Source organism: Danio rerio, chromosome 1 (assembly GCF_052040795.2).
Source record: "Danio rerio strain M-AB ecotype USA chromosome 1, GRCz13ab, whole genome shotgun sequence".
NCBI classification, from domain to species: domain Eukaryota; kingdom Metazoa; phylum Chordata; class Actinopteri; order Cypriniformes; family Danionidae; genus Danio; species Danio rerio.
Genome location: NC_141021.1, coordinates 15,087,098 through 15,102,271, shown reverse-complemented (window position 1 = coordinate 15,102,271; position 15,174 = coordinate 15,087,098). Strand labels below are relative to the sequence as shown.

Genomic DNA, 15,174 nt, shown 5'->3' with positions numbered 1-15,174 from the left:
ACACACATGGACTATTATATAATTATTTGGTGTGGGTGTTTGGTTTAACAGTTGCAAAAGATGCTTTTGAACATTTTGCCAATTAGTGTGTAGCTATGTGTTTAGTGGTTGCATCCACAGAGAGAGAAAAAATATCATTCTTAGAAAAAAAAAAAACTTTTTAAACTTCATATTAATTCAGAGAGGAATTTTAATAGAGTTGAGTAACTCGCTCGCAGTGTTCAGCAACACATCACATTAATTTGGCCGATCAACAGCGAAGATGAATGCGCAGATATGAATACGGAGGCAGATGTGACCGAGTGCTGTCACAACAATAACATGGCCCTGAATGTCAATAAGAAAAACTCATTTTCGACTCCAGTGCACCCAGACAGATTCTCCACCCTAATCATCACTAATGGGGCCACGGCGGAGACTGTGAACTGCCTGGGGTTACGTGGGCTGCGGATTAGAAATTGTCCTTCCCTGGACCCCAAACACCAAAAGACATTCCCATGATCTCCACTTTCTGGAGCATTTTAAGAATCTCATTTCAGAGTCTGGTGGCAGCTCTGTCTGGTATCACTATGACGAGAAAGACCGTTCTGGGGAATGTTGCACTTATTGCATTACTTCTATTAAAAAGAAATAATTACATTTCTGTTTTTTTTTTCCCCTCGACAACAGCTGGTTTTTTCTCATCGAGAATAACTGTGCTGCATGTTGTCTTGCAGGTATTTTGTCAATTGAAACAGGTAGGTTTACTGCTAGACTTGAGGATGGAGAGAGATGTGTTTGCATTAAAGGGCACCTATGATGGAAATCAACTATTGTGAGCTGTTTGAGCAGAACTGTCTGTATGCATAGTGTGTCCACTGTCATATTAGAGTGAGACAAACCAGCCTGATCTCACGAAAGAACATAAGTATTTTACATTTTGCCAGTTTAGTGGCTAATTCATACGAATTCTTACGAGTTCAGTCGTACGATAGTGTGTGTGTGTGTGTGTGTGTGTGTGTGTGTGTGTGTGTGTGTACTGCAAACGGCATTTGTACAAGACTATTTCAAAAAGGCTTGAAAAAAGCCCACCACAAATACATCAAATAAACTTTTTGTTTTTGACTAATTAACTGCATTTCAGCGTCAACTGTGTCTGTCACTGTGCTGTTTATCTGACTTAATACAGACATGCAAATGGGAATTTTGGGCAGGGAGAAGCAGCCCATTTGCATTTAAAGCCACAGGTCACACAAACAGCAACATGTACAATGAATTCAGACACCAATATGGGCAGATACTTAAGGCTGTAATAAAAATTCTGATGGGTATTTGGAGGTGAAACTTTACAGAAAACATTCTGGAGATAACAAAAGCTTATCTTGCATCCTGTATAAAATAGGTGCCCTTTAATAGAACAGCGATGTGATGCTCATAAGAGTTAATTTAGATAAATCATAAAGTTGGTGGTTGATGAAATGCAGGGTAATGCTACCAGCATTTGAAAAAAAAAAAAAATTATACAATATTAATAATAATAAATAAATATATAAAAAATAAAATATAACAAAATAATTAAAAAATTTTATTATATTATATTATATATAAAGAATATATATATATATATATATATATATATATATATATATATATATATATATATATATATAAATGTAAATCTAAATTAAAACCCTATTTTCTCTTGATTTTTTGATATCCTATTAATAATAATTGATATGTAAAAAATTAAGGATGGCCTGAGGTCGAGTGAATTAACATCAAATGTTAATGTTTCAGCTAGCATTACTTACAATACTTGTTGTTACTGCGACACTGTTTAATTTATTTATTTAATTAGTTAGTTAGTGCAAGTTAATGTCATTTACAGTAATTTAATCACTTTTCTGTTTATTTCCTTCTTTATCAGGGGTTGCCACTGTGGAACAAACCACCAATTACTTAGCACATTTATTTATTTATTTATTTATTTGTTTATTTATTTCAGATGATAAACATTTTGATGGACTTTACAATTTACTTTTACACTTGTCATAATTTAATCAATCCCCAGTTCATCCGTGTTTCTTTCTTTGTTTGATGATAAGAAGAAATTTTGGAAATTGATTGCTTCCATAATATATTTTTTCTTCTATAGACTTCAATGGCTTTCATTCTTTAAAACATGATCTTTTTTGTCTTCAACAGAGGAAACAGTTTAGCATGAGTACATTTTTGTTTGTGGGTGAACTTTCTCTTTAAAGGTGCAGTATGAAGTTTGACACCCAGTAGCTGAAATAGGTATTGCACTCCTGGTTCAAAACAAACACAAGTGCAGGTTGCCAGATTGACAACATTAGGAGCAAGCCTAACTCTCGAGCCTGAAGGCTGATTTAAGCCATATTCTAAATAAAAGCAATGGCATGCAATATTTCGATTTTAAAAGGAGTTTTTGTTCTAACCAACACCTGAAATTTATATTTTAGAAACTTTTTCCATTTCATGCAGCTGAACAACAGACAACTGACAATGATCACCTCAGGTGACACCACATGTGCTTTATTCAATGTCAAATGCTAATACTGTGAGTTTTAATGCCATTTTACATTAAATTTATTGCCATCCTACTGAAAGCAGCAGCAGATAGTTCACCTCATAAGTAATAAAATTCATTCAGTCATTCATTTTCTTTTTGGCTTAGTCCCTTTATTAATATGGGGTAGCCAAAGCGGAATGAACCGTCAATAATAAAATAAACAGTTTGAAATTGAACTTTGGAACAGTGACTCAGAAAGGTTTAATATGTATTAAACTTAAAACTTAATGGTATTAAATAGATTATAAGCCTTACTGTTTCGATAGAATACTACAATAAATGCACTATTCTTCTATTCTTTTGTATTTTTATGCTTTAAAAGAGTCAAAAAACTTAAATACAGCATAAATAAAACAGCACAGCTCTTCTACTAATGCTGGTGATGTTTTGCCTGTGAAAGTCAAAGTGTCTGGAATAGGTTGCCTATACTGTCTTTTAAAATGATTTTAGATTATTCTGACAAGTTTCCAAGACTGCCAATTTTGCCCCGCAATGAGAAAAATCTTGTATGACTTTTACTAAAATGAGTCTCCCAGAATAACTCAGGAGCACTTATTCAGGAAATGTGAACACCACACACACACACACACACACACACACACACACACACACACACACACACACACACACACACACACACACACACACACACCTGCTGCTGGTTTCTAAGTGTAGTGCTTAATTCACAGTTCAAATTAACGGTATCAGTGCTGCTCTGCAGTGTTAAAAATGTCTTATTAGACCTTTTTTTACAAGATGTAATATACATCTCCGGTATCCTCAGATTGTACCTAAAGCATTTCAGCTCAAAATACTTCAATCATCATTTATTATATCATGCTGTAAATGGCACATTTGGGGTGGAATTAAAGACAATCTCTTTGCTTGTGTATCCCTTTAAATGCAAATGAGCTGCTGCTCCCTGCCCCTATATTTGGTTAAGTCTGGTCAGTCTAAACTTAAACACATAAAGCTGGCTGTTAGGTACATGTATTAATAGTTTAATTTTGTTTGCTTTACATTTTGAATATGTATTAATAGTTCAATTTAGTTTTTTTGTTTTACATTTTGTATGTGTATTAATAGTTAAATTTTGTGACATCTGTTTTTGCTTTGTTTTTTGCAACCATAGCATAATGTTCCTAGCATGTATCTATAAAATTATAAAAAAAAAACAAAATGACTAAAATTTTTTATCCCTATATTGAGGATATTGAGATTATTTTTGTACCCCTTCCCCTTCCCCTTGGCCCTTGAAACAGAGTGTGACGGAGAAGGACTTTAAAATTTACCTTTAAGAAATAGGACGGCATTACAGCACCTGTACACGTCATCATATGTCATTGCAATCTCTTACTTTATATAAGATCAACGATGGGGACTGCTGTAGTTATTCCAGTTGCATTATTTTTCGGTATTTATCTTCAGGAAATCACTGAAGGCATAAATCATGTTATCATAATGAAATAGTAAGGCAGTAAGATCGCAAGTGGACTGTGCATTTACACTGTTGCCATATTCATCTATGTAAACCCATAGACACAACATTAACATTATAGCAGACACTGTAAAAAGCCCATTCTCGACCACTAGACTTTCTTACTGGGTATTCGAGTGTCATCATTTGACAGAATGTTGTAGGACTACTAAACAGGAAAATACTAATTTGTGCATCTCCATACTTCTGTGTGCAGCCATGCTGCCGTTGTAGATGGTATATTCTAGGAAATTTTTGGATCCCCTTGGTTTCAATTGTGGTCCTGAGAAAAAAAAATATCTCTTTCCCTTAGCCTACACCTTTGAGCTAAGGAGAATTAGGACCCCTTCACTTGAACGCATACAACGAGGGGACGGGCTGAGGGTTAGAATTGGGATTGAGTCTGGGTGACGCACTCTCACATTTGTTAAAAATAAATGGTCATCTTGTTATTGTCTTACTGACTAAAAATAATTTCTTTACTTTTAGACTGAATAACTGTTTACAGATACAATAGTTTAGATTCCAAAAAGCTCTTATAGGAATAAGATGATGTGAAACTGCTGGTTTACAAACCAAAGAGAAAGGCATGTCTTGTTTTAATTAACCATTTCTGTACAATTACAGTAAATGTTAAGAGATCACTATTTTATAGCTTTTTATATATTTATTGAGTAACACTTTATTTTGAGGGTCCATTTGAGTATTAGTAGACTGTCTGCTTAATATCTGTTGATATGCTCCTTCAACAGACATTTAACTGACTATAAGAAACTTTGCAAGTACATCAACTTACACTAACCCCAACCACAACCTAACAGTCTACTTATAATCCAATGAGAATTAGTTGGCATGTACTATAGATACAATGTTACTTAAATTCAACAAACAGACCACCAAGATTAAGTGTGACGCTTTATTGTTTATTAATTTTAATGTCAGTGAATTACGTTTTATGATTATCTGGTGTAATCATTCACAAGGTTGTGATTCACTCTGTGATTCCCTCACAGCAAGAAGGTCGCTGGTTTGAGTCCTGGCTTTGTCAGTTGGCATTTCTGTGCGGTGTTTGCATGTTGTCTCTGTGTTCATGTTGGTTTTCTCCAGGACAGGTGCTCCGGTTTTTCTCACAGTACAAAGACATCCGCTATAGGGGAATTGAATGAGCTATATTGGCCATAGTGTATGAGTGTAAATGCAAGAGTTTTTTCTTTTTTTTTTAAAGATTTATTTTTGGCCTTTTTTGCTTTCATTAGATAGAACAGTATTAGATAGGACAGGAAGCAAAGTGGGAGAGAGAGAGGGGTAAAGTTGGGAAATGTCCTTGAGCCAGGATTCAAACTGAGGATACCCTGACGTGCTACTGTACCATCTGTCAGCGCTCTAACCTATAGGCTATTGCGCCGACCTGAACGCGAAAGTTTATGGATGTTTCCCTGTACTGTGTTGCAGCTGGAAGGGCATCTGCTGCGTAAAACATATGCTGTTTTAAACTGGCAATTCTTTCCTCTGTGGTGACCCCTAATAAATAAAGTGACTAAGCCAAAGGAAAATGAATGAATGAATGAATGAATGAATGAATGAATGAATGAATGAATGAATGAATGAATGAATGAATGAGATGTAATTTTCTGGTCTTCTATTGGTCTTACGCAATAACTTGATGCTGATTAGCAGGTCAGAGTTCATGAAGATTGAACTTTGTAATGCAGCGACATGCGAAAATTGTCACATGAGCAACAATTTCCAGTCTGTTTTATTCACATACTTATGAATGGAAATCAATGAGGCAAAAAGTGCAATGTGACCACAGCTTAACTCAACTCTACTCAACCAGGCCACGTCCCTTGACGTGCCTTGGGTGGAGTATATTTAACTGAGGAACATTTTGTATGTATGTTTCCATTCTGAGAAGGAAACTCAGGGCTTTGGTGTTTGAGTGACTTCTCAGTCCTTACTGATGTTGAGAAAAACTTTTCATCCGCATATTCAATCCTTAATGCATTTCAAGTGGCAGCACCGCGGGGCTTATAACGGTCTCGCAGATTCTAATGTTAAGTTGAAGAGGTCTCAGTTGCCTAGTGCAAGCTTGAAACCGTGAGTGTCAGAATAAAGCTAATTAGCCATTTAAGAGCACTTGAGTGTCACGATTTCTTTCACTGACTTGATCTTGTCCTCACATCCTTTGAGAAAGAGACATTATTGTGTTGCTTTTATTCTCTGCTTGTCTTTTAGCTTAATTCAGCTGACACACAAAGAGAAAGAAGATGCTCGGCGATCCACAGGTGTGTGAAGCTTTTCTTCCGTCTTCCATTCAAAAGACTTCAAATCAGCTTGATTGTCTCATCTCAATGTAAGAGGTTTCTCCGGCTGACCTCAAATCAGTTAAACAATCTTTATTTCTCTCAAGTTCCGCCATCCTCCTACACACGACCTCAAATCAAACTTGATGGCTTTTTATGCACTCCACTCTGCTTCTACAAACTGACCTGTAATCAGTTTTTATAGCCTTTGTTTACAGCTCGCCCGGCTGGAAGACAGCTCTTTTGTTGAAGAGCCATCTCCATGCCATCTGATGGCTTTTAATCATGGGTCGTGAAGTGTGGAAGAAGCACCCTGGATTCAGTCAGGAACTGCGTTGACCTACTGGAAGACTTGTCAGAAATGGATGCCTTTAGTCTGAAAAGCCAATTTATAAAGGACGCGCTAATCAGCAGCTAATTACAATGTGCTGCTAATAGGCCAAAAGCATAAAGCACATTATTTTGCTAAGCGTTTAAGCAAGTGACACAAAAACATGCGCAGACAACTAATTAAAGACAAATCTGCCTGTTTTAATGTGCTAAGGACCCCTAAACTTAATATTTATTCTCTGATAAATGATTTTCTTTTTGTTAATTATATATACAGTTTTTTTTACTTATCTATAGTTTTAATTAGCAATAATCAAAGAAAATAATGACCTTTTATGTTGTTACTGTACTAAATGCAAAGTATAATTAAAAAGCATGTAAACAAATGTCAAATAATAAATGGTTGCAACAAAACAATATGTATTACTGTATAAATTGTCAGCTTAGAAGGTTCTATTTTACATTTTTATCACATATTCTTGTTAAATATTAACTTATTTACATTATGTAATGTTTTTTTTAATAAGTTGTTTACATTTTGAGCATCACGGTGGCACAGTGGGTAGCACAATCGCCTCACAGCAAGAAGGTTGCTGGTTCGAGCCTCGGCTGGGTCAGTTGGCATTTCTGTGTGGAATTTGCATGTTCTCCCCATGTTTGCGAGAGTTTTCTCAGAGTGCTCCGGTTTACCCCACAAGACCAACAACTTGTGCTATAAGTGAATTGGGTTAACTAAATTGTCCGTAGTGTATGTGTGTGAATAAGAGTGTATGGGTGTTTCCCAATGAATGTATGAATAGGCTGTGTAACATTTTTCAGTGTTCATTAAACAACTAATTTGCTCATTGTCTGTTCAAGTCCTTAAATTTGTAATCCTTGAAGGGCAAATACCTAATTCAAGTTATGGGGCATATCATTCAATAAATATTATTCAATAATTCATATGAAGCATATAATTCAATAAAAATTACAATATTATTTACATAAAATTTACATCTGCACTGCAAAAAAATATTTAGCACAGTCTTTATGCTTAATCTGAACAAGAAAAAGTATTCGTCCTAAAACAATAAATAAATGTTATAGAAAGCAAAAATGTTACTTTCTGAAACATCAACATATTAACCCCAATATAATTTTTAAACTTAAAATTTAAATCGGCTTATAATTTCAAGGCGAAAAAAATATAACTTAAGAATTAATTTGACAGTCTTAAAAAGCAGCATGAAAAAAATATTTGAAACCAATGGTGTGTTAAAAATGATTGAATTCAATATTTCGAAAACCGTATGAATGTGCTGGAAAGGCTTTTTCATGTAGTGTTTAAGGTTATGAAATATTAGGAAATCAGTTGAGCTCCCATGGCACATTCTTTTAAAAGTGAGCCTTTCATTTACCCCAAAATCTCTGCATGAAAGAATCTGTCAAATGCATAAATGTAGCCGTTCTATCATGTTTTTACAGACAAGGGTTTTAACAGTCCAGTCATTCGCTTAAGTACAGACACACTTGTTGCTTGGAGGAGGTGATGGACTCGTAGAGAGTGTTGGGCGACAGCCAGGAGGCAATGTAAAGCAATTCACAAGCATCCACGGAAGATAAGAGTGTGCATTTGATTTCAAGTGTTACCAAAAAGCAGCATCCCAACACCAAGAGACTGCAGCACCGCTGATAAGAAACAGAAGACACGATTGCTGCAAACGGTTTAACAAAAGGGCTTAAAGAGACACACACACGCACATTTACTTCTATGTGAATGAAGACATTACGGAGCAAATTGCGGTTTTATTGCTCACTTCAAAGTTACGTGGACAGCGTTCAGCCCAGATGAAACATTTTAAGTGAAAATGGTGGAGCATTGAACACCCTGGAGTTGCAACTATGGCAGCTGAGAAGGACATTCTTTGTGTTCTTTTTAAAGACTTTTCAGAGTCTGATGCAATTGGTATAAGTGCCTGTTTAATACTGCAAAATATCCTTACAGTTCTTTTTCTTACCATCCAGAATAAAAGAGACTTTACTTGTACCCATTGTGCAAGCTTCTTTTTTTTTTTTTTTTTTTTTTGCAAGCTGTCTCTTTAATACCATGTGTATATTCATGTTGCTGCTGATTGGGCTAACATTTCTGACACACAAACCAAGCAAGAGAAAATGTGTCTAAAACCCTTTTGCACAACATTTCAAGGAAACTGAAGCAAAACAGGCACACCAGTTCGAATGTAAATGTGCTATAGAAAGTAAAATTATCCACACCTGAAACCTAAAATGCATCTTGAAAACTCATATTCATAATGCAGTATTCAAAAAACTAATTAAAACATTAATACAATTATTCTGAACTAGGCCAAAACTCATTTAATCATTTACTTTCTACTACGCTTCAACAGTTATTAAAATAACAATACTAACGAATATATTAGCCTACTTCAACATGCCTCAAGATTATGCAAATTACCATGTGTGCCCAAGTATTAGTCTGTTATGCAACAAGTAGTCTGAAAAATAAACTCTACTATCTAAGTTTCCAGCAGTGATAACGACAATAAAAATAATTTTGATTCAGAAAATAAATAGTTTAACAAGCGACAATAGCCTATACAGCCAAACAAAAAATAAATAACAAAACTATTTATAAACATTTTTTTTAAATAATAGAAAAATAAAATTAATAAATGAAATATGCGTAGACACAGTTTACAAAATACTTGGATTGTGGTGTTTGTTGGATACGTTTGTCGTTTTGATGTCATTTATGGTAAATGCACGCTCGAGTAGTCGATTTCTGAGAGCGCTATCTATTAGTTGAAGTAGTCGACTAGTGGACTAGTCTATTCAAGCCCTAATATATGTATACATTTTGACCCTACCATCCGAATGTTGCAGCAGATATCGAGACTCATCTGACCAGGCAACATTTTTTCAATCTTCAATTGTACAATTTTGGTGAGCCTGTGCGAATTGTAGCCTCAGTTTCCTGTTCTTAGCTGACAGGAGTGGCACCAGGTGTGCTGTTTTGCTGCTGTAGCCCATCTGCCTCAAGGTTAGAAGTGTTGTGCATTTAGAGATGCTCTTCTGCATACCTCGGTTGTAATGAGTGGTTATTTGAGTTACTGTTGCCTTTCTATCAGCTCAAACCAGTCTGGCCATTCCTCTTACCTCTGGCATCAACAAGGTATTTGCACCCACAGAACTCCCACTCACTGGATATTTTCTCTTTTTCGGACCATTCTCTGTAAACCCTAGAGATGGTTGTGCGTGAAAATACTTGTGGATCAGCAGTTTCTGAAATACTCAGACCAGCCCATCTGACACCAACAACCATGCCACGTTCAAAGTCACTTAAATCACCTTTCTTCCCCATTCTGATGCTCAGTTTGAACTGCAGCAGATCGTCTTGACTAGACATGTTGTCTACATGCCTAAATGCATTGAGTTGTTGCCATGTGATAGGCTGATTAGAAATTTGCATTAGAGAACAGTTGTACATAATAAAGTGGCCGGTGTATTTTTTATTAGCAATTTTGAAGAAATGTTTTTCGATTTTTATCAAATAAAACACTTTGTTTTTTCACCCATACCTAATACATTGTCAATCTTTGGAAACTTGTAACATCATGATTAATGATATTAAAATTAAAGAATATGTAAACATACATCTTCTGCCAAAGGTTGTATCTAATTTTGATATTGTAAATACTGTAATTGACCCTTTCTCTCTCAAACACACATTTGTTCAACACTTCTATTCCTTTGTGAGCCTCCTCCATGGACAAACAACTTATTGAATTTGTACCAAAGGGGGTGAAAACACGTCTGGTGTTTTTGAGGTGTCTTTATAGCATTGCTTATTCTTTTTGAGTTCTGCACAGCAGTAGGGAAACCACAGCCCAGTTGTTGTTGTTCTTTATACTGTCTGTCATTTGTTCTTCATTTTACCTTTTTTTCCTGCTAAAAACGCTTGCACAGCTTGTGGCTTACACATGAGTGTCTGTGATTGCGTGGTCTGTTGCGGCACCAAAACCCTTTGATTGCTTTCTTTTCTCTGGCCAGGGGGAGGAAAGACTCTCTCCTGGTCTTTCTTGTCTGCTTTCTGTTCTTTTCTTTGCTCGTGCTGTGAGCGAACAAGAGATGACCAGGTGAGATTTTTTACTTTGTGTTTGTGTATGTGTGTGCGAGAAAGATCTAATCCACTCCTTTAAATGCCACAGGGTTTGAATTATTGGTCACAGTTGTCAAATACTCTTAGGCTGATCATCAGTTTGCTACAGCATATACTGGGGATTGTTGGTAGCCAAACAGTTTCGCTTCGCATGGAATTGAAACTGTTTGGTTAGGAATTGAAACATTCTTCTAAATATGAAAGTCATACAGCTTTGGAATAACTTTAGGGTGAGTAAATATGATAGAATATTAATTTTTGGTGTTGACGTTCTCTTTAAGGAGCGTTTAGAGCTCATGTCACTCCTCACTATATATGTTGATAATAGTCACAAATGGTTTTAGAAAAGTAGAGTAGTCTTCATACTTATAAATGTCAACAGTGACACAGCTGTTTTTTAAGGTAACATGACAATGCCAAACTTTCCATATAAAGTTAGCCCAGTGAGGAAATATGTTTAATCATTAATTTTGACTAATAAAAACATTTTGATCAATTAACCTATGGTTGTGGTTTGGAAGAAAAACAGTCTTAAATGTCTCATCAACACTCTTAAGTGAATGTTTAGTGAGAATGTGCCAAAATTGGTCTCTTGTCCATAGGCAATACAGCAGGGATGAAAAGTATTCAACACATCACCATTTTTCTCAGAAAACATATTTCCAAAGGTGCTGTTGAATTCAATTTTTCCTAAGATGTTGGTAAAAAGCAAAAAAAAAAAAAAAAAAAAAAAAAAAACTAATTAGTTTACAAATTAAGTTGTGCCTAATAAAATGAAATGAAAAAGTGTTGGACATATGAAGAAAGGGAGGTGTGAATAGGGAGTGAAAGGCCAGACATCTGCTGAAATCTCTCAATATTTAGAAAGCAACCCTCTGCCCTTCATCTTTGTAAATGAATATCAGCTGCTTCAGTCCAACATCTACATTACAGGATGATGAAGATAAAACCGGGGTGGACAATTCAGCAAGTCAACATTCCAGAACACAGCCAAGGAAACTTTCAAATGCTTTCAGAGAAAGAAAATCAAGCTGTAGAATGGCCAAGCCAATCACCTGACTTGAATCCAAAATAAAATACAAATTGTAGACCAGATTTGATAGACGAGACCCACAGAATCATCAAGATTTTTACACTCTGTTGAAGTTTGTGAAAAAAACACCTGAGCAATGCATGTGACTTCATTCTCCATATAAGAGGTGTCTTTAAGATGCCATAATCAAAAAAGCCTTTTATATAGAGTATTAAATTTCAGTAGTTCAGTACTTTATTCTTGTGTCATTTCATTGTTATCACACATAACTAATATTATTCCCATGTAAAAAAATTACATATTCAATACTTATTTTTCCCGCTGTATTTGGTAACACTTTAGTTGAAATACCTGTTTCAACTATTGGCTTATTACCTGCATACACTGCACAAAATGCACAGTTCCACACAATTTATTTATGTTGACCCAATACAAACCGGTTAACTGAATATATATATATATATATATATATATATATATATATATATATATATATATATATATATATATATATATATATATATATGTGTGTAAAATAAGATCCTACTATAAGTAATATTAAACAGCCAGTAACTTATTAATACACTTAAAACACACACACACACACACACACACACACACACACACTTACACACACACATACACACACACATATATATATATATATATATATATATATATATATATATATATATATATATATATATATATATATATATATATATATATATATATATATTTATATTTATATCATGTGTGTGTTTTAGTATATTATTAAGTTATTGGCTGTTTATTATTACTTCTAATATGATCCTATTTTACATCCACAATCCAGGAAAGAAATGCTGGGTTCCATACAATATTTTCATATTGTCTCAGCACAAATCAGATAAGTTAACCTTATTGTTTTTACAACTTTAAGTGAATTGAACATAAAAAATGAAGTTATCCCACTAAAAAAATAATCAGTAATCAATAATTGTGATGTGTCAGCTAATTTCAAATAAGGAGTTTTAAAACGAGCATCAAAAACCTTTTTTGAATGTACCTTACTATCAATATGCAGTAAATTAGTAGTTCATCGAGCTAATAGTCTTATAGTTAATGTTTTGCTTCAAAAGGAACCTTATAAAACTGAAAAAGTCACATTGACCATTCACTGAAAGTTTATCGGTATGGGAAGAAAAACTAGATGTGCGTATATCCTAAGGGGTCCTAAGGGGATAAAGTGTGACCCAATACATACATGAAATTGCTTGATGGGTAGCTTTAGGGACACATACGTAAAAAATGAAGCTTTATATTTATATAAAAAGAGAATTATGTTTCTCAAAGTAATTTTAAGAAAGTACCTCACTTTTAAAATCTATCTTTACATTTTATTTGAAAACAACTCAAGCAGTCCTGACAAAGAAAGCGATTTTTTGCAGCGTAACTGTCCTCCTCTTCACATCACATTGCCATGGCAGCTCTGTACCTAAGAAAAAAAATAAAAAAGAAATCTCTTGTCAGGTATAATTGAAAAGAGAGTTAAGGCTTAGCGATTGAAAAACATGTGGCCAACCCTCCCCTGCCTTACAATAACCATACCACAAATCTCCTCATGGGTTATGACAGTCATCTGGCCACTGTGCTGAAGTTGCCTGATGATAGGTTTTCTCGCTCTCGCTCCATCTCGCCTCTCTCTGTGCTGTCCAGAGCTGGAGTGTGAAAAGAAATTGCTGCTTTAGCCTTGGGTTAGGCCCTGTGACAGGTTAACACACACTCGCACACACACACACACTGAGGCTGTGTTAACCGTACGCTGTCAGAACAAACACAGTCATATTTCAAAATGACCGCTACCTCCCTCTCTCCCTCTCTCTGTCGTTCTTTCCACCTCATCATCTACTGTTCTCCAGTCTCGCTCGCTCTTTCTGTCTCTCCCTCTCTTTTGGTTCCTTTCCAATTTGGGTGATTTAATTGGAGAGTTTAGTGGCTGGAGCAAGGTGAGAGGTTGTCTGGGAGAATTTAAGGCGGCTGGTTTCTGTCAGATGGACTGACCCCGGTGAACTCTTTCATAGTCACTTAGCTCTGTCTCTCTCTCCCTCTCTCTCTCCTTCTTTTCCTTTTCTCACTATCCACCCATCTGCTTGATTTGCTCTGTCTACTTGGCTTGTTTATGAGGAAGTTTGGACTGCTCCAGGAGAGATAACTAATCTGAGAGGAACATGTCTCTGAGGTAAAGTGCGAAACCGCAGTGATGTACACTGCCATATTGACCCTCCCTAGCAAACACTGTCCTGTGCTGTCTTTAAATGAGCCATGAAGTCATCCATAACTTAGAAGTAATGGTTTTAAGTATCTAAACTTTTATGCTGACAGATTTTTTTTTAAAGCTTCAGTGTGTAATTCTTATGTTTGCACCAAAATGAATAGCAATCTGTTTATTGTATTTACGTCAAATAGCAATATGCGTGTTATGATAAATTGTCTTGAAAATATACAAGGCAGGCTCTTTGGAAATACAGGCTTCAACCTATATTTTTGGTGAAACCTCAACATACACTCACTGGCCACTTTATCAGGTACACCTGTCCAACTGCTTGTTAACGCAAGTTTCTAATCAGCCAATCACATGACAGCAACTCAATGTATATAAGCATGGAGACATGGTCAAGATGATTTTCTGAAGCTCAAACCGAGCATCAGTATGAGAAAGAAAGGTGATTTAAGTGATATTGAACATGGCATGATTGTTGGTGCCAGACAGGCTGGTCTGAGTATTTCAGAAACTGCGATTTTCACGCACAACCATCTCTAGGGTTTACAGAGAATAGTATTATTATTAATAGTATTAATAAGTGAGTTCACTGTACTCAAGTGGCCTTCACAGTCACCAGATCTCAATCCAATAGAGCACCTTTTGGGGTGTGGTGTAACAGGAGATTCACATCATGAATGTGCAGCCGACAAATCTGTAGCAACTGCGGGGCGCTATCCTGTCAATATGGACCGAAATCTCAGAGGAATATTTACAGTGCCTTGTTGAATCTATGCTACTAAAGGATTTAGGGAGTTCTGAAGGCAAAAAGGGGTCCAACGCGGTAAGATGTACCTAAGAAAGTGGCCGGTGAAGGTATGTTTGATCAAGTAAAACAACGTTTTGTTCCTTTTCACACTAGTGATAGTTATTGGGACATGTTATTCACAAATAAAGGATTATATCTGCTGTGGTTTACTTGGTAGCTTACATTGGACACTGTAAAAAATATCTGTTTGGAAAAATGGGAGTGTTGGCAGGTATGACTTAAATAAAAG

General features: G+C 35.5%; 1 long non-coding RNA gene across 15 annotated transcripts in view; it reads left to right on the top strand.

Moving 5' to 3' along the window:
* Positions 1-15,174, top strand: part of LOC147846710 (uncharacterized) — a 156,515-nt gene that overhangs the window by 97,995 nt on the left and 43,346 nt on the right. Inside the window, exon 4 of one of the 15 annotated variants that reach the window (XR_015476373.1) lies at positions 8,147-8,700. The exons of the other annotated variants lie outside the window; for them this stretch is intronic. This is a non-coding gene — a long non-coding RNA (uncharacterized LOC147846710). Of the gene's footprint in view, positions 1-8,146; positions 8,701-15,174 lie in introns of those variants that run through there. 15 annotated transcript variants of the gene reach the window in all.